We start from the raw sequence: 16,746 nt of genomic DNA, 5'->3' as shown, positions 1-16,746 counted from the left end.
CTTTTATTGGACCTACATAAAATACTATGCTGAGATGGCACAACATATTAGCTTTCGAAGTCACAGACTAGTCAGATGAACGAAAGACCACAATCTGATGAAAGATATGGGACTGTGAAAGCTAATGCATTGTACCTGCTCAGCAAAATACGTTTTCGTTTACTCCAATAAAAAGGTGACATCCTGTTTGGGCAAATTCAAAGACGACTTCTGGACCAATTTATAAGATTGGCTCTGCACTAACCGACTTTCAGTGTAATCAAGAAGCAAATCTGTATGTGTCTCGAGAATTTGAACATACGAAGCCAATTCTTGTGGACTATATTTTCTTATGAGCATCTAAAAGATGTTTCAGGCATCGCCACATTTGCTGCTTTGCAAATATTTGCCAATACGGAACAAGTTCATCAGAGGTGCTTATTGCATCCCCAGAATATTTTCGCTTCATATGCTTATGCATAAGCCTTTTGTTTATTAAAAAAGTTCAATTGATTTTTTATCCATGTGAGCTTCACTAGAGTGCATAACTCCTGAGGCGAGACAAAGGCACATGATATTGCTCTAGTCTATGTTAGCACACAAGGTTGTACGAGTGTCACGCCAGTCACACAGCCAAACCCAAGCACCCAAAACCTCACTAAAAACAAACACTGGCGTAGCCAACCATTTTGTCTTTTCCATAGGCAGACATTTTCCCCCTGATAATTTTCTACGAATCATTCCAATAAAATAAACAGCATGTTAATACTAGTCGTTAGCTTTTCTTTAGAGAAGGAAAAAGTGAAGCTAGGTATTTCACTTCAGAGGTCTGGGCTCTTGGCTTCATAGCTTGGAAATTAAGCTTCACCTTAATGTGACAAATTAGTTAACACAGATGATAAGATTGTGGCTAAACTTCAAAGGGTTTAGCTGAGAGAATATGGCACTGGCCTACATGCATCTCCTCCCTCCAAAAAACAGCAGTAAACATGCCAAGCTCGCATATTTTCTATTCCAATCTTCGTTTTCCTATGAGGTGCTATGAGCCGAACTACACTAAGGCTTCCATGTAGAAGTTTAGAAACTGATACATAGGAATATGTATACGAGTTCCCCTTTCAGTTGTTAATGTCAGTAAATATGAAAGTAAAAGTGTAATTATTGGATCCAAGTGGTGCAACATGTGAAAAACCACAAAATACAGCATCAGTGCAACAATGGCAACAACCATTTAACTCCACGGTACAGACCCGCATCAGTATGCCAGCAAAAGGCATCTGCCCCCACTCATCCTAAAAAACCTGCATTTATTTAACATGCAAATCTCTCCTATGCATTTTCCGCGGACTCCTGTATTTTCAAAACCTCTTACCTCACCTACACTGAGGAATGAAAATTAACCAAGCCCACATATACCACAAGGAAATCGTTGACCCGGTTACAAGGCATAAAATGGCAGGGTTGGTATGTTTGCCTATTAAATTAACACTACCGTAACACAGTTGATGATTTAAATTACCCAATTCAATTAAAACACAGCTAAACCTCTATTCCTCTTGCCCTCAGGGCTCTCCCTACCCTCTTCTCCCCGTTCAATGCTACGTTCAAAGGGGCTAATGGAATGACAGTGCAGCAGTATTTCTCTCTCTTAAAGCTCTCAAAAGTGGCAAAAGCCTCTGGGAGTACTAGCCAAGAAAAAGTTATTTTTTCAAATAATTGCACACCAGTCGTTGATATTGATAATTCATTTGTAAAGCGCCTATACACAAGGTGTTGCAAATCGCTTAATGTAAATCATGATAATACTTTTAACTAAGCAAACTATATTCTGTTTTGCAAAGACCATTATAAGTTAACTGTATTTATTAAAAGATAGTCCTGCAAATGCATTCCTAATAATGTAAGCTATATAATGTATAAATGTAGTACTTCTACTGTAAAACTGAATTGTCTCCATATTTAGACAATATGACTTGAGGAGGGGGGCATTACCTGTCGGGCAATGTCCCCAGGGCCATAGTTAGAAGCCTGACCAAAGTGAGGCCTTTAACGGAGCCCCAGGGTCATTACCCGACTGGTAATGCGCCCCCCCCTCCGAGGATCACATGACGATTAGTTCCTTGGTACATCTTACCGGGGTACTAATAGCAATTTTTATCGAGTTGAGAAACGGCAGTGCAACCGTTTCTCGACCCGAGAACAAGAATCAAAATAAAATGGCCGCCAGGGATCGTGGAGAAGGGACTACGCGTAGTTCCTTCTCCCTTTCCATGGTGGCCATTAAAATGTAAAAAAGTAAACAAAAAACTGTCCGCCATGGAAGGGGCGAAGTGACTACATGTGAGCCCTTCTCCCTTTCCATGGTGTTAGGCAGAATTGCATGCAGTACTCTCTGGGCCCACTACACACAATTAGGACTACAGGTGTTAGCCAAAGCAACCTTTGGTATAAGTCTGTACCACACAGTTTTTGGTAGCGAACTGAGCAGCCAGGCTTATCTCAAGAGTGAATGTGAGCAGTACAAGTAATTACACAGAGGACTTTCAATCACAGTGGTTCAAGTAAACACTTATACACAAGGTTTCTTGGTAAAACACTTATTAAATTATTACACAATGATTTAGAAAACATTACACTAGAAAGAGGCAATTTACTATTATATATCAACACTTCAATAAAAAAATTCAAGCCTTTTAGACAGTTTGAGCTCCCCTGAAATACGAGTCAAATGGCAGTTCAGTTACTTAGAAGTGAGCAAAAGGGACAAGGTAAGTAGAATAGATCACATATATTTGTTAGACAGTGCAAATAATTCAGTTAACCAAAAGAGTTCAACTCAAGTCAATAGGCCAGGCCAAAGTCAATGGCCTAGTGTTCTGGATAGGAAAGGGCAGTTCTGGTTTCAAACAGTAAAGTCTTTGCAAAAGTTATCAGAAGTAGATTAGGCAAAAAAGAATCATGTGTCAGGTCACAAGCTGATTAGGCCTGCAAGTTGGGAAAGTTACACAAACTTTTAAAGCGAGAGTGGCGTTCTCTCAATCTGGTTGGCACAGTACCTTAGTATGAAGAACAAAATGCAGCTGAAGACGTTGGTTCCTGGCAGGTCCTGCAAATCTCACTATTCCTGAGCCTCAGTCGTGGGGACAAGAGGGAGGACATCGGGGAACTCCTGCACTGCACAGGATTGTCGAAAAAGCAAACAAGATGGAGTCACTTCAGTTCCAGTAGCTGTAGATTAAAGTGCACAAGCTGGTCTCCCTCTCCCTGGTTAATCCTAACCAGCCTTGAGAATGGTATCCAGGTGGCTTACGAGTTGATTGGTCCCACCAACTCAAAGGAAGAAGTCCTTGGAGGGGCTTCTCTGTCGAGATGAACTTGGCAATTCGGACCTACAGCAGGGTTACACTGGGCAAACCAACAGTCCATGAGTTGCAGCAGCCGTCCTCTTCCAGTGCTTCTTCGGTTCTTTCGTTCCAGTGGTCGACTCTGCTTTCCAGTCCAAGAGACTCACCTTTTAAACAGTTCTCTCCCTTTCATTCCAGCCTGGCTGTCACTCACCCAGCAGGGTGGCTGTCCTTGCCGTACAGTCAGCTAGCCGATCACGTCAGTGCATTTGGGTCTCCTAGGAGACTAAGCACAGAGTTTCGGGCACCTCCCTCACTTCCTGCCCACCCCAGACACTCGGACGCCAGAAGCGGTCTTCAGTCCTGAAGCCCGCCAAAGGCAAGTGAACAAAGGGACCAAACCTGGTTTGGCGCGCAGAGACAAACACTATAAGGACCTTTCCAAAAAGAAACGGCAAAAAAAGAAGAGAGGGACCTGTTTCAACAAAGGGGCTTAAGGCGCCATCTTCAAAAACATGGCTCCCATGATTTTTAGCTACCGGTGTTCGTGGTCGGGAAAAATCATGGTAGTTCGTTGTAAATCCACTGCCACCAGGCTTTTCAATAGGAAAGGGTAGCATTTGACTGCTACATGAGTATTTAGACACAGGGATACTATGCAACCACTCCAGCACTCCATTGTAAGATGGTGTGTGCTAGGTCTAGGAATTTGGAAAAGACTAGTAAAGTCAATTTCACTTTACATTCTCTGGGAAACAGTAGTTTATCCCAGAGAATGTATTTAAACCTTTGGGAAGTCTAAAATGTGTCACTGCACTGAGGGTGTTGTGTAACACATAAAGGTGATGCCTATGGTGTTCTCTAAAACTCCATAATCAAATAACACAAGCGTAAAACACACATCAAAACAGATGAGAGTGGGGAAAAAAGGCTCACGCTCTTTCCAGGAAAAGAAATCAAGTCCCTAAAATCAAGCAGAGTTGCTGGTGGTCTCTAAGGTGAAGGGAATTAGCACATTTATGAGAATTCTCCCTGACACATGGCGGCCACTCTGGGATGCTGCGGCAGAGAAGCAAAGGCCCGGGTGAGGGCCAATGAGCTTGCTTGTAACAAGCACATTGACCCTCGCCATATACTAATTGTAAGTAAAGTTTAGTGTATCTAAATCTCATAGTATCACCTAGATTTCATATTGTAGGGGAAGGTGCATCAAATTGACGAGCAAATACCTTTGAAAATGTACATTTCTCAGACAAACACTTTTGATGGAAAACAAAGTTCTGTGATCTGCTGTTTGCAAACAGATGTTTGCAACCAGCAGGTCACAGAACTGGTGCTCAACTAGAGCCGATTCCAAACTCCTCAAACTTCTAGATCATCACCCTTTTGCTTTATACCAGCTACCTGAAAATAAGGGGGTTTGCGAACTACAATATTCCATTTAGTGTGCCGCGTTCTCTGCCTGCTTCGCCATCTACTCCAAATCTCTTACTTTCTTTCCTCTCACTGAAAGAATACACTAAGCTAACTAGATGTTTACGCAAAGTAGCGATCAATAGTCTGTTCCAGTCTGCACATCTACAGACCTACTGCAATATCATACACTGTAGTTGGTCTACAGAGCTCACTTAGCTATATTATGATTGCATCACTCAGAGTAACAGCTGGGAAGGTAGTCCCTGCAATAGTTGAGCGTCATCTTCCAGCAGGAAGAGGAGTAGTCCAGGAGTCAATGAGTGAGCCACTACAATACGAATATGATGCTAGTCAGCGAAGCAGTATCAGGGTATTAAAAATACCTTTATTCAAAATAAATCATTAGGCAGGCATATTGCATTATTACGATACAAAAAACGGTTGATTCTTATAGATCATTTAAAACTTGGAAATTATTGCCACAATAACAGTCATCATAAACAACCCTTTGTTGAAGAACAGAACACATTTAGATTTAATTTGCTTGGTAAAATATTTCATGCTAAGACTTCAAGGATGTGTATCTAGGAGTATCTTCCTGGCCACCACGCTCTGTGCACGAACTTAACAACCACACAGCCTAATGCTAGATCCCCTGTTCTTATGCACCAATTCAGTGCATCCCTTGTGCAATGTCGATTACGCTTAATGAATAGAGGCCTCAGATATATTTTCCTAAAGCTATCACTGAGCGCAGAAATTAACAGGACATGGCAAACCATTCATTAGTATTTTGACAGAAAGTGCACAAATCATACTTGGGTGAATCTCAGGAATTGGCATAGCTGGCCAGAAGGAAAATTCCAAGTCTGAATTTTGTGTACAGCGATCATGCAAAAGCTGGTGGTACATAATCAAGATACAATACGTAAAGGGCAAGTTGCCCTTCCCAGTAGCAGTTAATCTTATGAAATTTGCAAACACATTTTTTCAGGGCAAATTCAGATTTCACCATCACTTTTATAGTTTTTCAATAAAGCTGAGATTGGCTCGCAGTTCAGCATGATCAATGCAAGAGGCTAATTTGTTAACAGTTTTTGACCAGGGTCTGACTCCCCGCACCACCTTAAGCAAGAGGGTCTTGCAGAGCAGTTCAATATTTCAATAAAGCAGGGGTGCCCCAAATGTGTACCCAGGAGAGAAGCGGTTTAAGAGGTGGGATCAATGCACAGCAGGTTAATTTACAAATGGAGCATTATCACTGGAGTGCTCTTTGGTAGGTTTAAGATTTTTTTCAAGAAACCAGTCTAAGTAATGGACATTGTAGGAGCGGCGCTGATCCCCCCGTCCAACAATGTCACCGCTCAGCTGCATATATTCCAGCTTGTTTGGCCTGTAGTTCATATGTTTTTAATGCTTGTCCGAGTGCCCCCTGATCATGTTCTCTCAAAAAACATTTTTTATTGCAGCAGCATGCCTTGAGAGAACAAAAATTAATTTCTCCAGCAGGCCATTCCAGCCACCATTGTGTATGCACCAGATTCCCAAAAATCATACACCTTTACTTGTTTTACTATGGATTCTTCAATTGGCAGACAGATATTGCCCCCCCTGCCCTCCAAATGTGAGAAAGACACTGCCTTTGTTTTACCCTGTTGATTATAAGGCCCCTATCTTTACAAAATGCATGACATGCTGCTGGTTGATTTTTAAGGCCACCAGAGTGAGAACAATACTGCATCATCAGCAAACAGCAATCAGCTACCAATTAAGAGGCATCAGACAGGGCTGCCAAAAAATGTATTGATATAAATATATATATATATACAAAAAAGCAAAGGAGCTAACATGCAGCCCTGGCGGACCCCCTTCTGGACTTTTAAAGGAGTGGTCACGTCTCCATTTATTTCACTTCTAACCAGTCCCATTGTTAAATGGCTCTGATTGCTTTAAGGAGTGGATGTGGTTTGGCAAGAGCCTCCAAGACTTCCCATAATTTAACTCTAGGAACTGCATCAAACGTGGTCGGCAGATCAATAAATAAAGCATACAGAGATTTTCCTGAGGGTAACATTTTTGTATCAATATGAAATATCTAAAAAGAAATATCAATTTACATATTGTTTTGTGATTTGTTTTATGAAATGATATGAATTGTATATTTTAATATTAGTTTAAAAGGTTGAGATGAATTATCTGAAGTTTTATTTTTAGACTTAAGATGCTTATGTAATATTTGTAATGTTTGTACACTGGTTTTATGTTGTTGATCCTCCATTTTACCTGGAAATAGTACGGAAATTCTTTTAATCATGCTTGGAGCTATGTGTACTGTTTTATTTCATTGGGTGTCTTGAAATGGCATTGCGTACTGTATATACAAAGCCGTTTGGCTGTGCGTATATTGGACTAAATAAAAAATTGTTTACACAACCATACGCGCTTTAATAAAAAATAAAAATGATCTAAAACATTGACCAATAGTACCAGGGCCATCTTAAGTACTTTTGGTGCCCTGGGCACGGACATCTTTGGGGCCCCCCTCCACCAAACCAAAGGAATTAAAGGATCAAGAATACTTGTTGCGCCCTCTGCCACCCCACCCGTCGCGCTCACAATCTACAGGTTGATATGCTGTCTTGCAGCATAAGCATGTTTACTCCCTTGAAGTCCCCTTACCCTCTTCATTCTTGCTCTAATCAGAATGATAAACAAGTAGCATTTGAAGACCAACATTACCATTCTACGAAGAGGTTACTGTTATAGTACATACAGGATACTTTTTTATCAATAGCATCCAGGAAGGTATGCAGCCTGTAGTATTAATGCAGGACCGTATGTAAAAGGTAAGTGTAACCCATAATAGACAGAGCTCATAGTAACTGTATCACAGAATGCAAAAGTGCTGATGCATGGATAGAGGAGACCAATTGGAAGGAAGGAGAAAGCTACACATACCGTATTATGGATAGTGAATGCAGATTAGAAGCTACCAGGAAGGTGTCTTTATCCAGACAGACCGAATTTAGAAGTCGGATATGGTTTTCAAATAGTGTTGCCATTAGATATCCAAGGAACAAATACCTTTGGTGTGCAATCTAAATATGCTCACTATTAAAGTGGAAGCAACCCTATAGCCAGTGAAACCATGAATAAGGCTTTTATTAAGATCATACCATGAGAAGGAAATCACTTTGAAGGGCTGACAATTTTGAAGGTTTTAGGGACTGGCAAGATTGAGAGGTTAGGAAATACAAGATTAAATGAGATGCCCAGGATCACACACTGGTTAAGGGGTGAAGCTGGGATTTGTTCCAACTCTGCCATTTCTGCATTTGAACACTTTCTTTTCCAGTTCTTATCATGAACTAAAGAAAAATCTAATGTTATAAAAATGGACTTGGAAAGTACACAAATCACATTACCAAACATGACCATTTTTAAACAAAATATTATAGACGGGTGTTATGAAAAATGGGAATGATTCTAGGTTCATTCTCTCCATCACCAAGAGAAGTATACAAGTACCAGCATACCAATCGATGTGATTTAATAAATTTAATTTGGGTTTGTCTTTTGTATATTAAAGCTTTAAATACTTCCTAAACAATGGCTTGTAACATTTTAATTTCCAAACGTGCATAAAAACCTTTTACTTTTACCAAAAGGCAAACCGTTTTTTGTGTCAAACAACCAGACCTTAAAATATGCCTGCCTGAGGCCTGCAACATGTGGTCCGCTGTCTACTGTCTACCAACCCTTTCACCCAAACGGCCTACATAAGAAGAACAATCAATCAAGTAATGGGCTAAATGATGCCTGCAGCATGCAAGAAGGCACACCTCACAGAAGACAGCACGGTAATGTAAGATATATTAGATGATTTGACCAGGATCACTGTATGTCTGCTGGCAAATCCAGGATACAAGCATGAACGCTTTCATTCCATAGTCTTGAATTTGGATACTTATTCACCTCTGGGACTAACAGTTCATGCCATCGTTGGAGGCGATTGCCTAGGTTTTACAACACCCCATGTGAACAAACCAATTTCTAGATCTTCACCATAAGGATGTTATGTTAGTTTTTATAGCAACCCCTATCTGGTGCAGGTACATTGCTGATAATAGCAGATGTTCTGCAAAACCAAGTTCATATGCAGGCAGGTTTATAAACTTCAGATGTAGGAAAGGCTCAGCCAGCCTTGCTGGAATGTGATATTCTAATTTTGCATATGAACACACATCTCTGCAATGGGTGCTTCACAAACTGAGCTAAAGTCTGAACCGTTGTTGCACTCGATGTATCAATATGCATTTCACAGTTGCCTATTGCACATGATCAACATAACTCCCACACATAGTTAAAATGTTTCAGAGTTGTGCCATAAGGTGCACACAAACTATGTATACCACAGTGAACACAGAAAGCAATACATGATGAATTGATCAAGGCAGAATGTACTTGCCAAAACAGAAAGGCAATAGGCTTAGAGCCTCAGCAGCACCCCATAAGTTATCCTGACGTGTGCTATTTAGGACTGGTGAACAATGGAACCCACCTTTAAATGGCTGATACAGTTGTGTTCCTCGACACAAACTTTGACCCTGTCAAAGAGCCTTGCGTACATTTCACCAAAAGGGAAATTGAACGTAAATTACTTGGCTCCTCTCTGCCTCCCTTTTTGTAGATGGGGACAATTTCTGGCATCATCCATGACTTGGGCACTACAGCCAGAGCTGCTTTTGTGTTAAATAATCTCTGTAAAAAAGGAGACCACACGCTTGCTTGAGTTTTAAACTTTTTGGGTTGGGGCCTATGTGAACCAGAGGCCTTCTTACCGTTTTGAGCCATACTTGCCAGATTCACTTCCTCCACTGTAAAAGTAAAACCATCAGGTCATTACCGGAGACATCAAGATCTTGTAAAAAACTATGTTGTAGACTATAGGGATGTAACGGTATACCGTTAAAGATACCGTGAACCACTTAATTGAACAATAATAACTGTCACATTGTTTATACCGTTATACCGTTAAGTGTGCTTTTTAATCTGATTTGGAAAGGCTGCAGTAAGCAATTGCTGCACAGTCTTGGTTTTGCACTGTTGGATGTGCCGTCTGCCAAGTAGTTTCAGTTGGAGCAGTTTTTAATGCCATTCCATAAACCACACGTGCCTTACACAAAATCAATATGTTAGCAATAGGAAGAATAGATACAGTGCCAAGAAGGAATAGGGTTTACTTTGGGGTGGCGGCTTTGGGGTTTATATATTTATAATGGATAATATTCTCTAAACATATGGCAATGGGGGATTTCCCTGGTTCTATCATTGAATTTACATATAATAAGTCACACTGCGAAATTCACTCATCTCTGTGGGTATTCCCTGCTGCCATACCAAAGGGTAACATGTCAGTGATTACTGAACACCTTTTGGCCCGCAAGTAAACTAAAGGCTGTAACGTAAAGAGAAGGTGCGTGTGTGCGTGTGCGTGTGCGTGCGTGTGCGTGTGTGTACAAGCGTATACTACCATCAGCCTCCATTGATCTGTGGCATGCAGGTTATCAAGATGGCAACATGTTCATCTTCACCAGTAGCCAGTGGGGAAGCAAAAAGCCTAAATGACCACTTAAGAAAAGCTATTCAGTTTGCTTTGCCAGTTGCACCAGGCCTCCACCCCACCCCCTCCTCTCCACACGTGTGTTTGTGTTTGGTGGAAGCAAGGCATTTCAGTGGAAAGTATGTTGAAAAGCCCAATTCTGGCCCTGGGTGCCTGGTTTTGTTTGTGATGATACATCTGTCAATTTATGACCTTTTAGAAAATATTTGTTAAGATCAGTTAACTCCACCTGCTATACCACGATAACCATGATATACCGTCATTTGGCAAGAAGGTTATCGTACCGTCATAAAACGAATACCGTGACACCCCCCTAGTAGACTATGGATATAACCCCTTAAAAAAAAAAACAAGGTATTTGACAAAATGACCAATGTAACATTCCTCAGAGCCTCATCTTTCCACCACCCTCTTTGAAAGGGAAGACAAGTTAGTTGCCCCTGGCTACTGTCAAACTAATGAGGAAGAGACGTCCTATCGTTTACAATTCTCCTGAAAGGTTCCCCTGGATGTTCTCTAGTAGTAATGCAAGTGTTCACAGTGCTCTTTTCAAGCTTCTAGGCCAGTTCAAGGGGAGTAGGCTCTCGCTCACTGAATACTGCCAGGCCCCTTTGCAGGATGCCTATTGGATTGGGTTACTCACTACAACATCTGGGAAATAAATACTCCAGGAGGACCAAGCGGGTTTTTCATAAGTGCCCCAGAGATAACCCTGGATGTCTTGTTAGAAGTAGGGAGGTAATGGGTCTGCAATGTACAAGTAAACGTAGTCCAGGTCAGATAGTAATGGTCAGTGGGAAGGTGGGCTGAGAAGGAGTAGGCAGAGATTTCCCCCTAGATGGAAAGGACTTATTTAGTGCAAACGATAGCTGTACATAAGGAAATGGTGAAAGCACACACAACATTCGCTTCACACTGAACACCAACCACATTCACAGAACGCACCATTTATTGGCCAGATGACAGAGCTATAAGTATAAGCTATGACACCCCATTCAACTGGGCAACTCCGGTAGCACCCACATTGCCTCGTAGATTGTATAGCTAGTAAAAACAGACATGAGCTACAGTCAGAAACACTTCTCAGGCAGCATACAGGCCTACCACTTTGCGTACGCCAAGTGATCTATATCACTTTGTTTCGTACCAAAAGCGACTGGTCAGCTTCAACGTTCCCCGTGGGTCATTTTGTTAATGTTTTCACTTTTGTGTCATGCTGTGGCCCCCAAAACACTGCCATAGAGTTATGTGCATATCCGTGGCAATGCAAATCAGCCTGAGTATGTAGAAATGAGAACCTTCCATAATAAAAAGAGTTGCCCAAACATTGAAGATTTAATGAAAGCAACGGTTTAAATATTGCACTAGGAAACCTATGTGGCAGGCCCGGGTCAGAAAAAAAGTTTAGTCCGCTCTGACCAGATTGGGGACAGAAGAAGAACTTGAACAAATAAACGAGATGAAATGTGAATTATGATAGATGGGTGTGCCCAAAACCTAAAAAAGGGGGGCGGAAGGGCAGTGATTGTGGAAGCAGAATGTGATTTGAACATTCATTTAATATTTTACAAGGATAGCCATGTTTAATGGCACCGAGATCCATCAAGGCCCACAAGAGACTCGTGAAGGCCCATAAGAAACTGCAATGAGATGGAGAATAGAATGATTTATAAGCGAGGAGATGGAATATACAGTGATTATAGCAGGTGACCAAGTGGTTTTGGAATGTATAAGCTGTGATTAGAGAAAAACGTGCAACGTTGTGAGAACAGAAAAATGTCTGATGTAATAAACTGTTCCCTGTTCCACAGTCCAAGTCAAAGGAACTAAAGGAATGATATATGATAAGCTATTTATAACGCACTTAATACCCAGAGGCTTCTATGCGTGGACCAGGGGATCGAGTCTGTGGTGCTCTGCGTCGTCTGACTTCCAAGGCGAGCACGTTGCCCCTGAGCTATCCCTCCCGAGACGTAATAAAAAAGGGACCACTTTACTTTCTCTGGTTATATTTCTTCAGATGGGGATATTGTGTCCGATTGAACAAAATAAACACTGCTCCTGTTGAGAAACCTAAATGGAAGAGTGGAGCTGGTTTTCATTGATGAGGACATATCTCAGTCTAGAACCTTCCATGAGCCATCATCTCAATTAGGAAACAATAATTAGGAATAACGCCGAGGAACCAGAGTTTATAAACAGGTTTGATATATTCCTGTGCCAAAATATTTGTTCTAAAATGATAATTCGATTACAAGTCGGAGTGAATCCATTTTCCTGACTGAGTTGATCTAAACTAGTTCCAAAACGGTATTGCAATAATCCATCCAACACACTATGCCACTTCGACCACATGGAGCCCGTTTCTAAGCTTATATAGCAGTATAAATGACAGCATATGGTAATCGAAGCAGAAAAGGCCAGGTCTGCCTAGGCACAGAAGCCAAACTACCCTCCTGGCCGAGGTGTTGAGGTTGGAAGGTCAGCTAGGGCTACCTTCGGACATGTTTTCCATTACATTAATAAGTTAAATATGCTTTTTTTCATTTTTAATTGCCCATGTCTGGTAAAAAAAAAATGTACCGCTTTAGCTTCCCCCTGGGCCTCTGGATTTGGATGTGTGTGCTTTTCAGATCATCTCTCTGAAATAGAGTATTCCCTCAAGGTCCATCACTTTTTTCTGCGAACTACAGCTGTAGGGCTGTTAGCGCGAGTAGATGCATTTCGGCCTGAGCTCTGGTCCTGACAGATGCTTGTCGAGCCGAGTGAGCCAGATTGTCTAGCTGTGGCTTATCTGCTAGGGTGATAAGTCTCCGTTTGTGATTCAGGTTACACTGTACCTTGCACTTTAAAAAAAAGTCAGGCGTGGCATTGATCCACTGCTTGTATGTTGAGTGGAGTATATCCTGCAAAATGAGCTTTGAGCTTCCTCACTGAACTGATGCCTTCCATTGCGGGCTCAACTGTTTCCAGGGGTTAACTAGTGCATAACGTTTGCTGGAACCATATTCAGGTAAGGCCCAAAACTGGGACCTTTTCTTCTGTAGCATTGCTTGCCACTGTCGGCGTCATATCTTAGCCTTGTTCACATGCCTCTCCTCTGCCGTGCATGCTTTTCAAGTAGTGTATTGTTTCCTATGACATGTACGTTTTTCTGCCTTTTAAATCTTTTTGTATCCATGACTGTGCAGACATGTTTGAATGCCTATAACCCAGACAATTTTTGTCCCTTCTCACCAGAGGGGAGCCACCCCCTTTGAAGCTAGGGCGATGAGCTGCTATGCAAGACCCTTGTAGGGGTCTGGACAAGTGGGACCTCACTGGTAGTGACTCCCCTCTTGGGGAGAGAAGGACCGCCATTCCAAAATGAAGCTCCCACATCCACACCACCATGTCTGCATATATGAATAAGGAAACTACTTGTATATCTCCTGCAACCACAGTATTTCACAAAGATCCTTCTTTACCTCGCTTGGCTGCAGGCAATGCTGGCCGCAACCCGAATTCCCTCAACAAAGAAGGACACTATTCAAATTGTTTCTGTGGCATGTATATGAAGACGACGGATTGTAAAGCAATGAGAGACTTCTACAGAGGCAGCAAAACCACTACGCAGAGACAAGTCTCCACAATATTGAAGTCTTGGAGAGGCGGAGCCACGCTCGGCTGTGGATCCAGCAGAAGGATGGAGGGGGAGCGAAATGCTAACCGAACACCTACGTGTTGACGTTTTATCTGTCCATGAAGCCCAGGTCAGAACTGGAGCAGAGACGGAAAGACACCAGTATCATCTGGTGGCGCGTCCACACAGGACCTGTGGTGGCCCAGGAGGTTGGTAACAGACGCTGATACCAGACCGAATGAGGGAGCCCGGATCCGCACGTTCTGTGCACATTGGACAATAGTTACAGAGATACGCATCTACAGGGAAAGCAGATGAGGTTTCGGAAGCCTGAGAAACCTGATGGAAGACATACCACTACAAGGTACGAACATTGCAAATAAAAGCTGGGGAACACTTCCAGGTTATGGGAGCCCGAGAAAGCCAACTGTGCAAATACCCTATAAAAGGGGGAGTGAGAGTAATACAAACACTTTGAAAAATCGCTGGAAAAAACACTATGAAAGGGGTACTGAGAAAAGTACCCAAAGTGTGAATAACGGCTGGAAAAAGCTATTCAGGTTACGAGAGCCTGAGAAACTACTGCATGCAACTAACACATGGAAGGTGGACAGGAGGAAATATGTATTTTTTTTTTAATCAACACCAAGAAAGCCAGAAAAATTGAAAAACTAACCAGGGCGGACCACAACCCTATCCAAAATAGTTTGACATGATTTTGGAGAGTCCCAGTACCTCGAAGGAGGAAAGCACAAACAATTTTTGTGTGTGTGTTCTTAAGCAATCCTGGAGGAATAAAATGGAATTATTTATATCAAGAAACAGTTTTCTTTATTAAAAGGAGCAACAGCAAAAATGTATTTAATGTCAAGGCTGGAAATAATATCTCGCAAAGGAAAAGGAACTTTGGAAGACTGAAAACAAGCCTAGTATAAACTTGGCCAGGCAGAAGCCTTGCTGAGGCTAGTCTACAAAGCCTATCCTTTTCTTTCTTTTAGTTAGATATTTTCTATAGTGGTAGGGCCAGTTAGCTGGACAGGATTCAGACTAAAGTGTTTTAATTTGGACTTGGCATCCACCCTTATTTTTTGTTTTTTAGATAGGGCGCTTCCCTCAGAGACCGGGGAAGTTAGGCGTTCTATTCCTTTTCTTTTTAATAAAACCCTTGAAACGTATGCACAATACATGGCCTACAGGCTATCAAACATAATCGCACTGTCCTAAGAGCACTCAATCCTCTGCCACTTACACCTACCCAATGTATCAAACTTTTTGCCACAAGACCTACTCCCAACCAACCCTGCCCAATTCTAATCAGGAATTCCAGACCTCGCTCCAGATTCACGACAGCAAACCATCGCCCAATTGCCGACAAAAGTATAACAGCAATCCCACGCCAGCACATTTAAAAGCTACCAACTACCAGACCAGCAAAATCACCTATATTCCATCTTTGCAAGAAAACACCACCACTACTAAAAAGAGTTTAGATAGCACTACCGTGCCTATCAAAGGAGCACTTATAAATGCCAGATCCCTGCCAGCTCACACACTTGGTATTGCAGAATTTATAACCAAGAACGACCTCGATTTCCTAGCCATAACGGAGACCTGGCTTCATGCTGTGGCAGGGCCATCACACTCACTTGCTATACCAGATGAGTACACTATCGTCAGACAAGACAATGAATCCTCTAAAGGCGGCAGAGTTGCCGTTATTGCCAAAACCTTACTAGGCCTTAGACCCTTACCTAAAAAAAACATTCCCCACAGGGGAAGTATTGTCAAGCAAGCTACTGATCACAAGATCACAAAACATGACCATCCATCTCTTGTATAGACCACCAGGTCCACTCTCCTCCTTCGAGCAAGATGTTACCACACTTCACACAGCAAACCAGGGTCCCAAATGATGCCATTAGGAGACTTCAACCTAGGACTGCACAACCCTAAAGATGACAAGGCTATAGCTGTCGCTAACTCCATATCTGAACTAGGCTTCACACATCGTATTTCTGACCGACCCACAACAAAGGGAGGATACTAGATTGGATCGCAGATATTAACTAACACCAACATCCTTTCCAACTCACCATGCACCTGGTCCGATCACCAAATTATCCAATTCACCATACAAGGCAATAACAGTCCTAAAGATGGCAGCCCACTCGCACCCCCTACACTTACCAGGAACAACCGCAACATAACAGTAGAGAAACTACTCCCTCTGTTACAGCCGATCCTCAATCATCATATCCATAACAATGACCCGTCCTCACTAGTAGATCTGTACAATAGCACTGTGCTCAATGCCATCAACAAACTAGCGCTATTACCTTGCTCTCACCTACCTACATGGTTCACCCCACCCCTTAGAACCTTGCGCAAAAATAAAAACTGCCAAGCACTATGGAAAAACCTTCCCTCATCACCTAACAAGGACATTTACAGAACTCTCCCTCAAAAACAAAGCTGCCATCCACCAAACCAAAAGTGATTCTTACAATAATAGAATCAACAATGCAAAATCCAGCACTAAAGAACTATTCAACATCCTTAGAGAGCTGGTTTCTCCCATACCTCCACATGAGACCTGCACCAAAGACATGGGATGGTGCACCAATATATAGAAAGCACTACTAGACAAAATTGAGCTTCTTAAAGCCAAAATTGAATTAAAGAAAATTAGACTTACCACTGCCTCTCCCCTACACCTACCGTCTATACCGCCACCCGATCTACAAAATCTGTTCAATTTCTCA

The 16,746-nt window shown here is 42.0% G+C and overlaps 1 protein-coding gene across 1 annotated transcript in view; it reads right to left on the bottom strand.

Annotated features, from left to right (window-relative positions):
- The window catches only part of DCBLD2 (discoidin, CUB and LCCL domain containing 2), a 621,557-nt gene that overhangs the window by 266,908 nt on the left and 337,903 nt on the right, over positions 1 to 16,746 (bottom strand). The window lies entirely within an intron of this gene.

Source organism: Ambystoma mexicanum, chromosome 7p, assembly GCF_040938575.1.
Source record: "Ambystoma mexicanum isolate Mex_15411 chromosome 7p, UKY_AmexF1_1, whole genome shotgun sequence".
NCBI classification, from domain to species: Eukaryota; Metazoa; Chordata; class Amphibia; order Caudata; family Ambystomatidae; genus Ambystoma; species Ambystoma mexicanum.
This window is presented reverse-complemented; position numbering and strand designations above follow the sequence as displayed.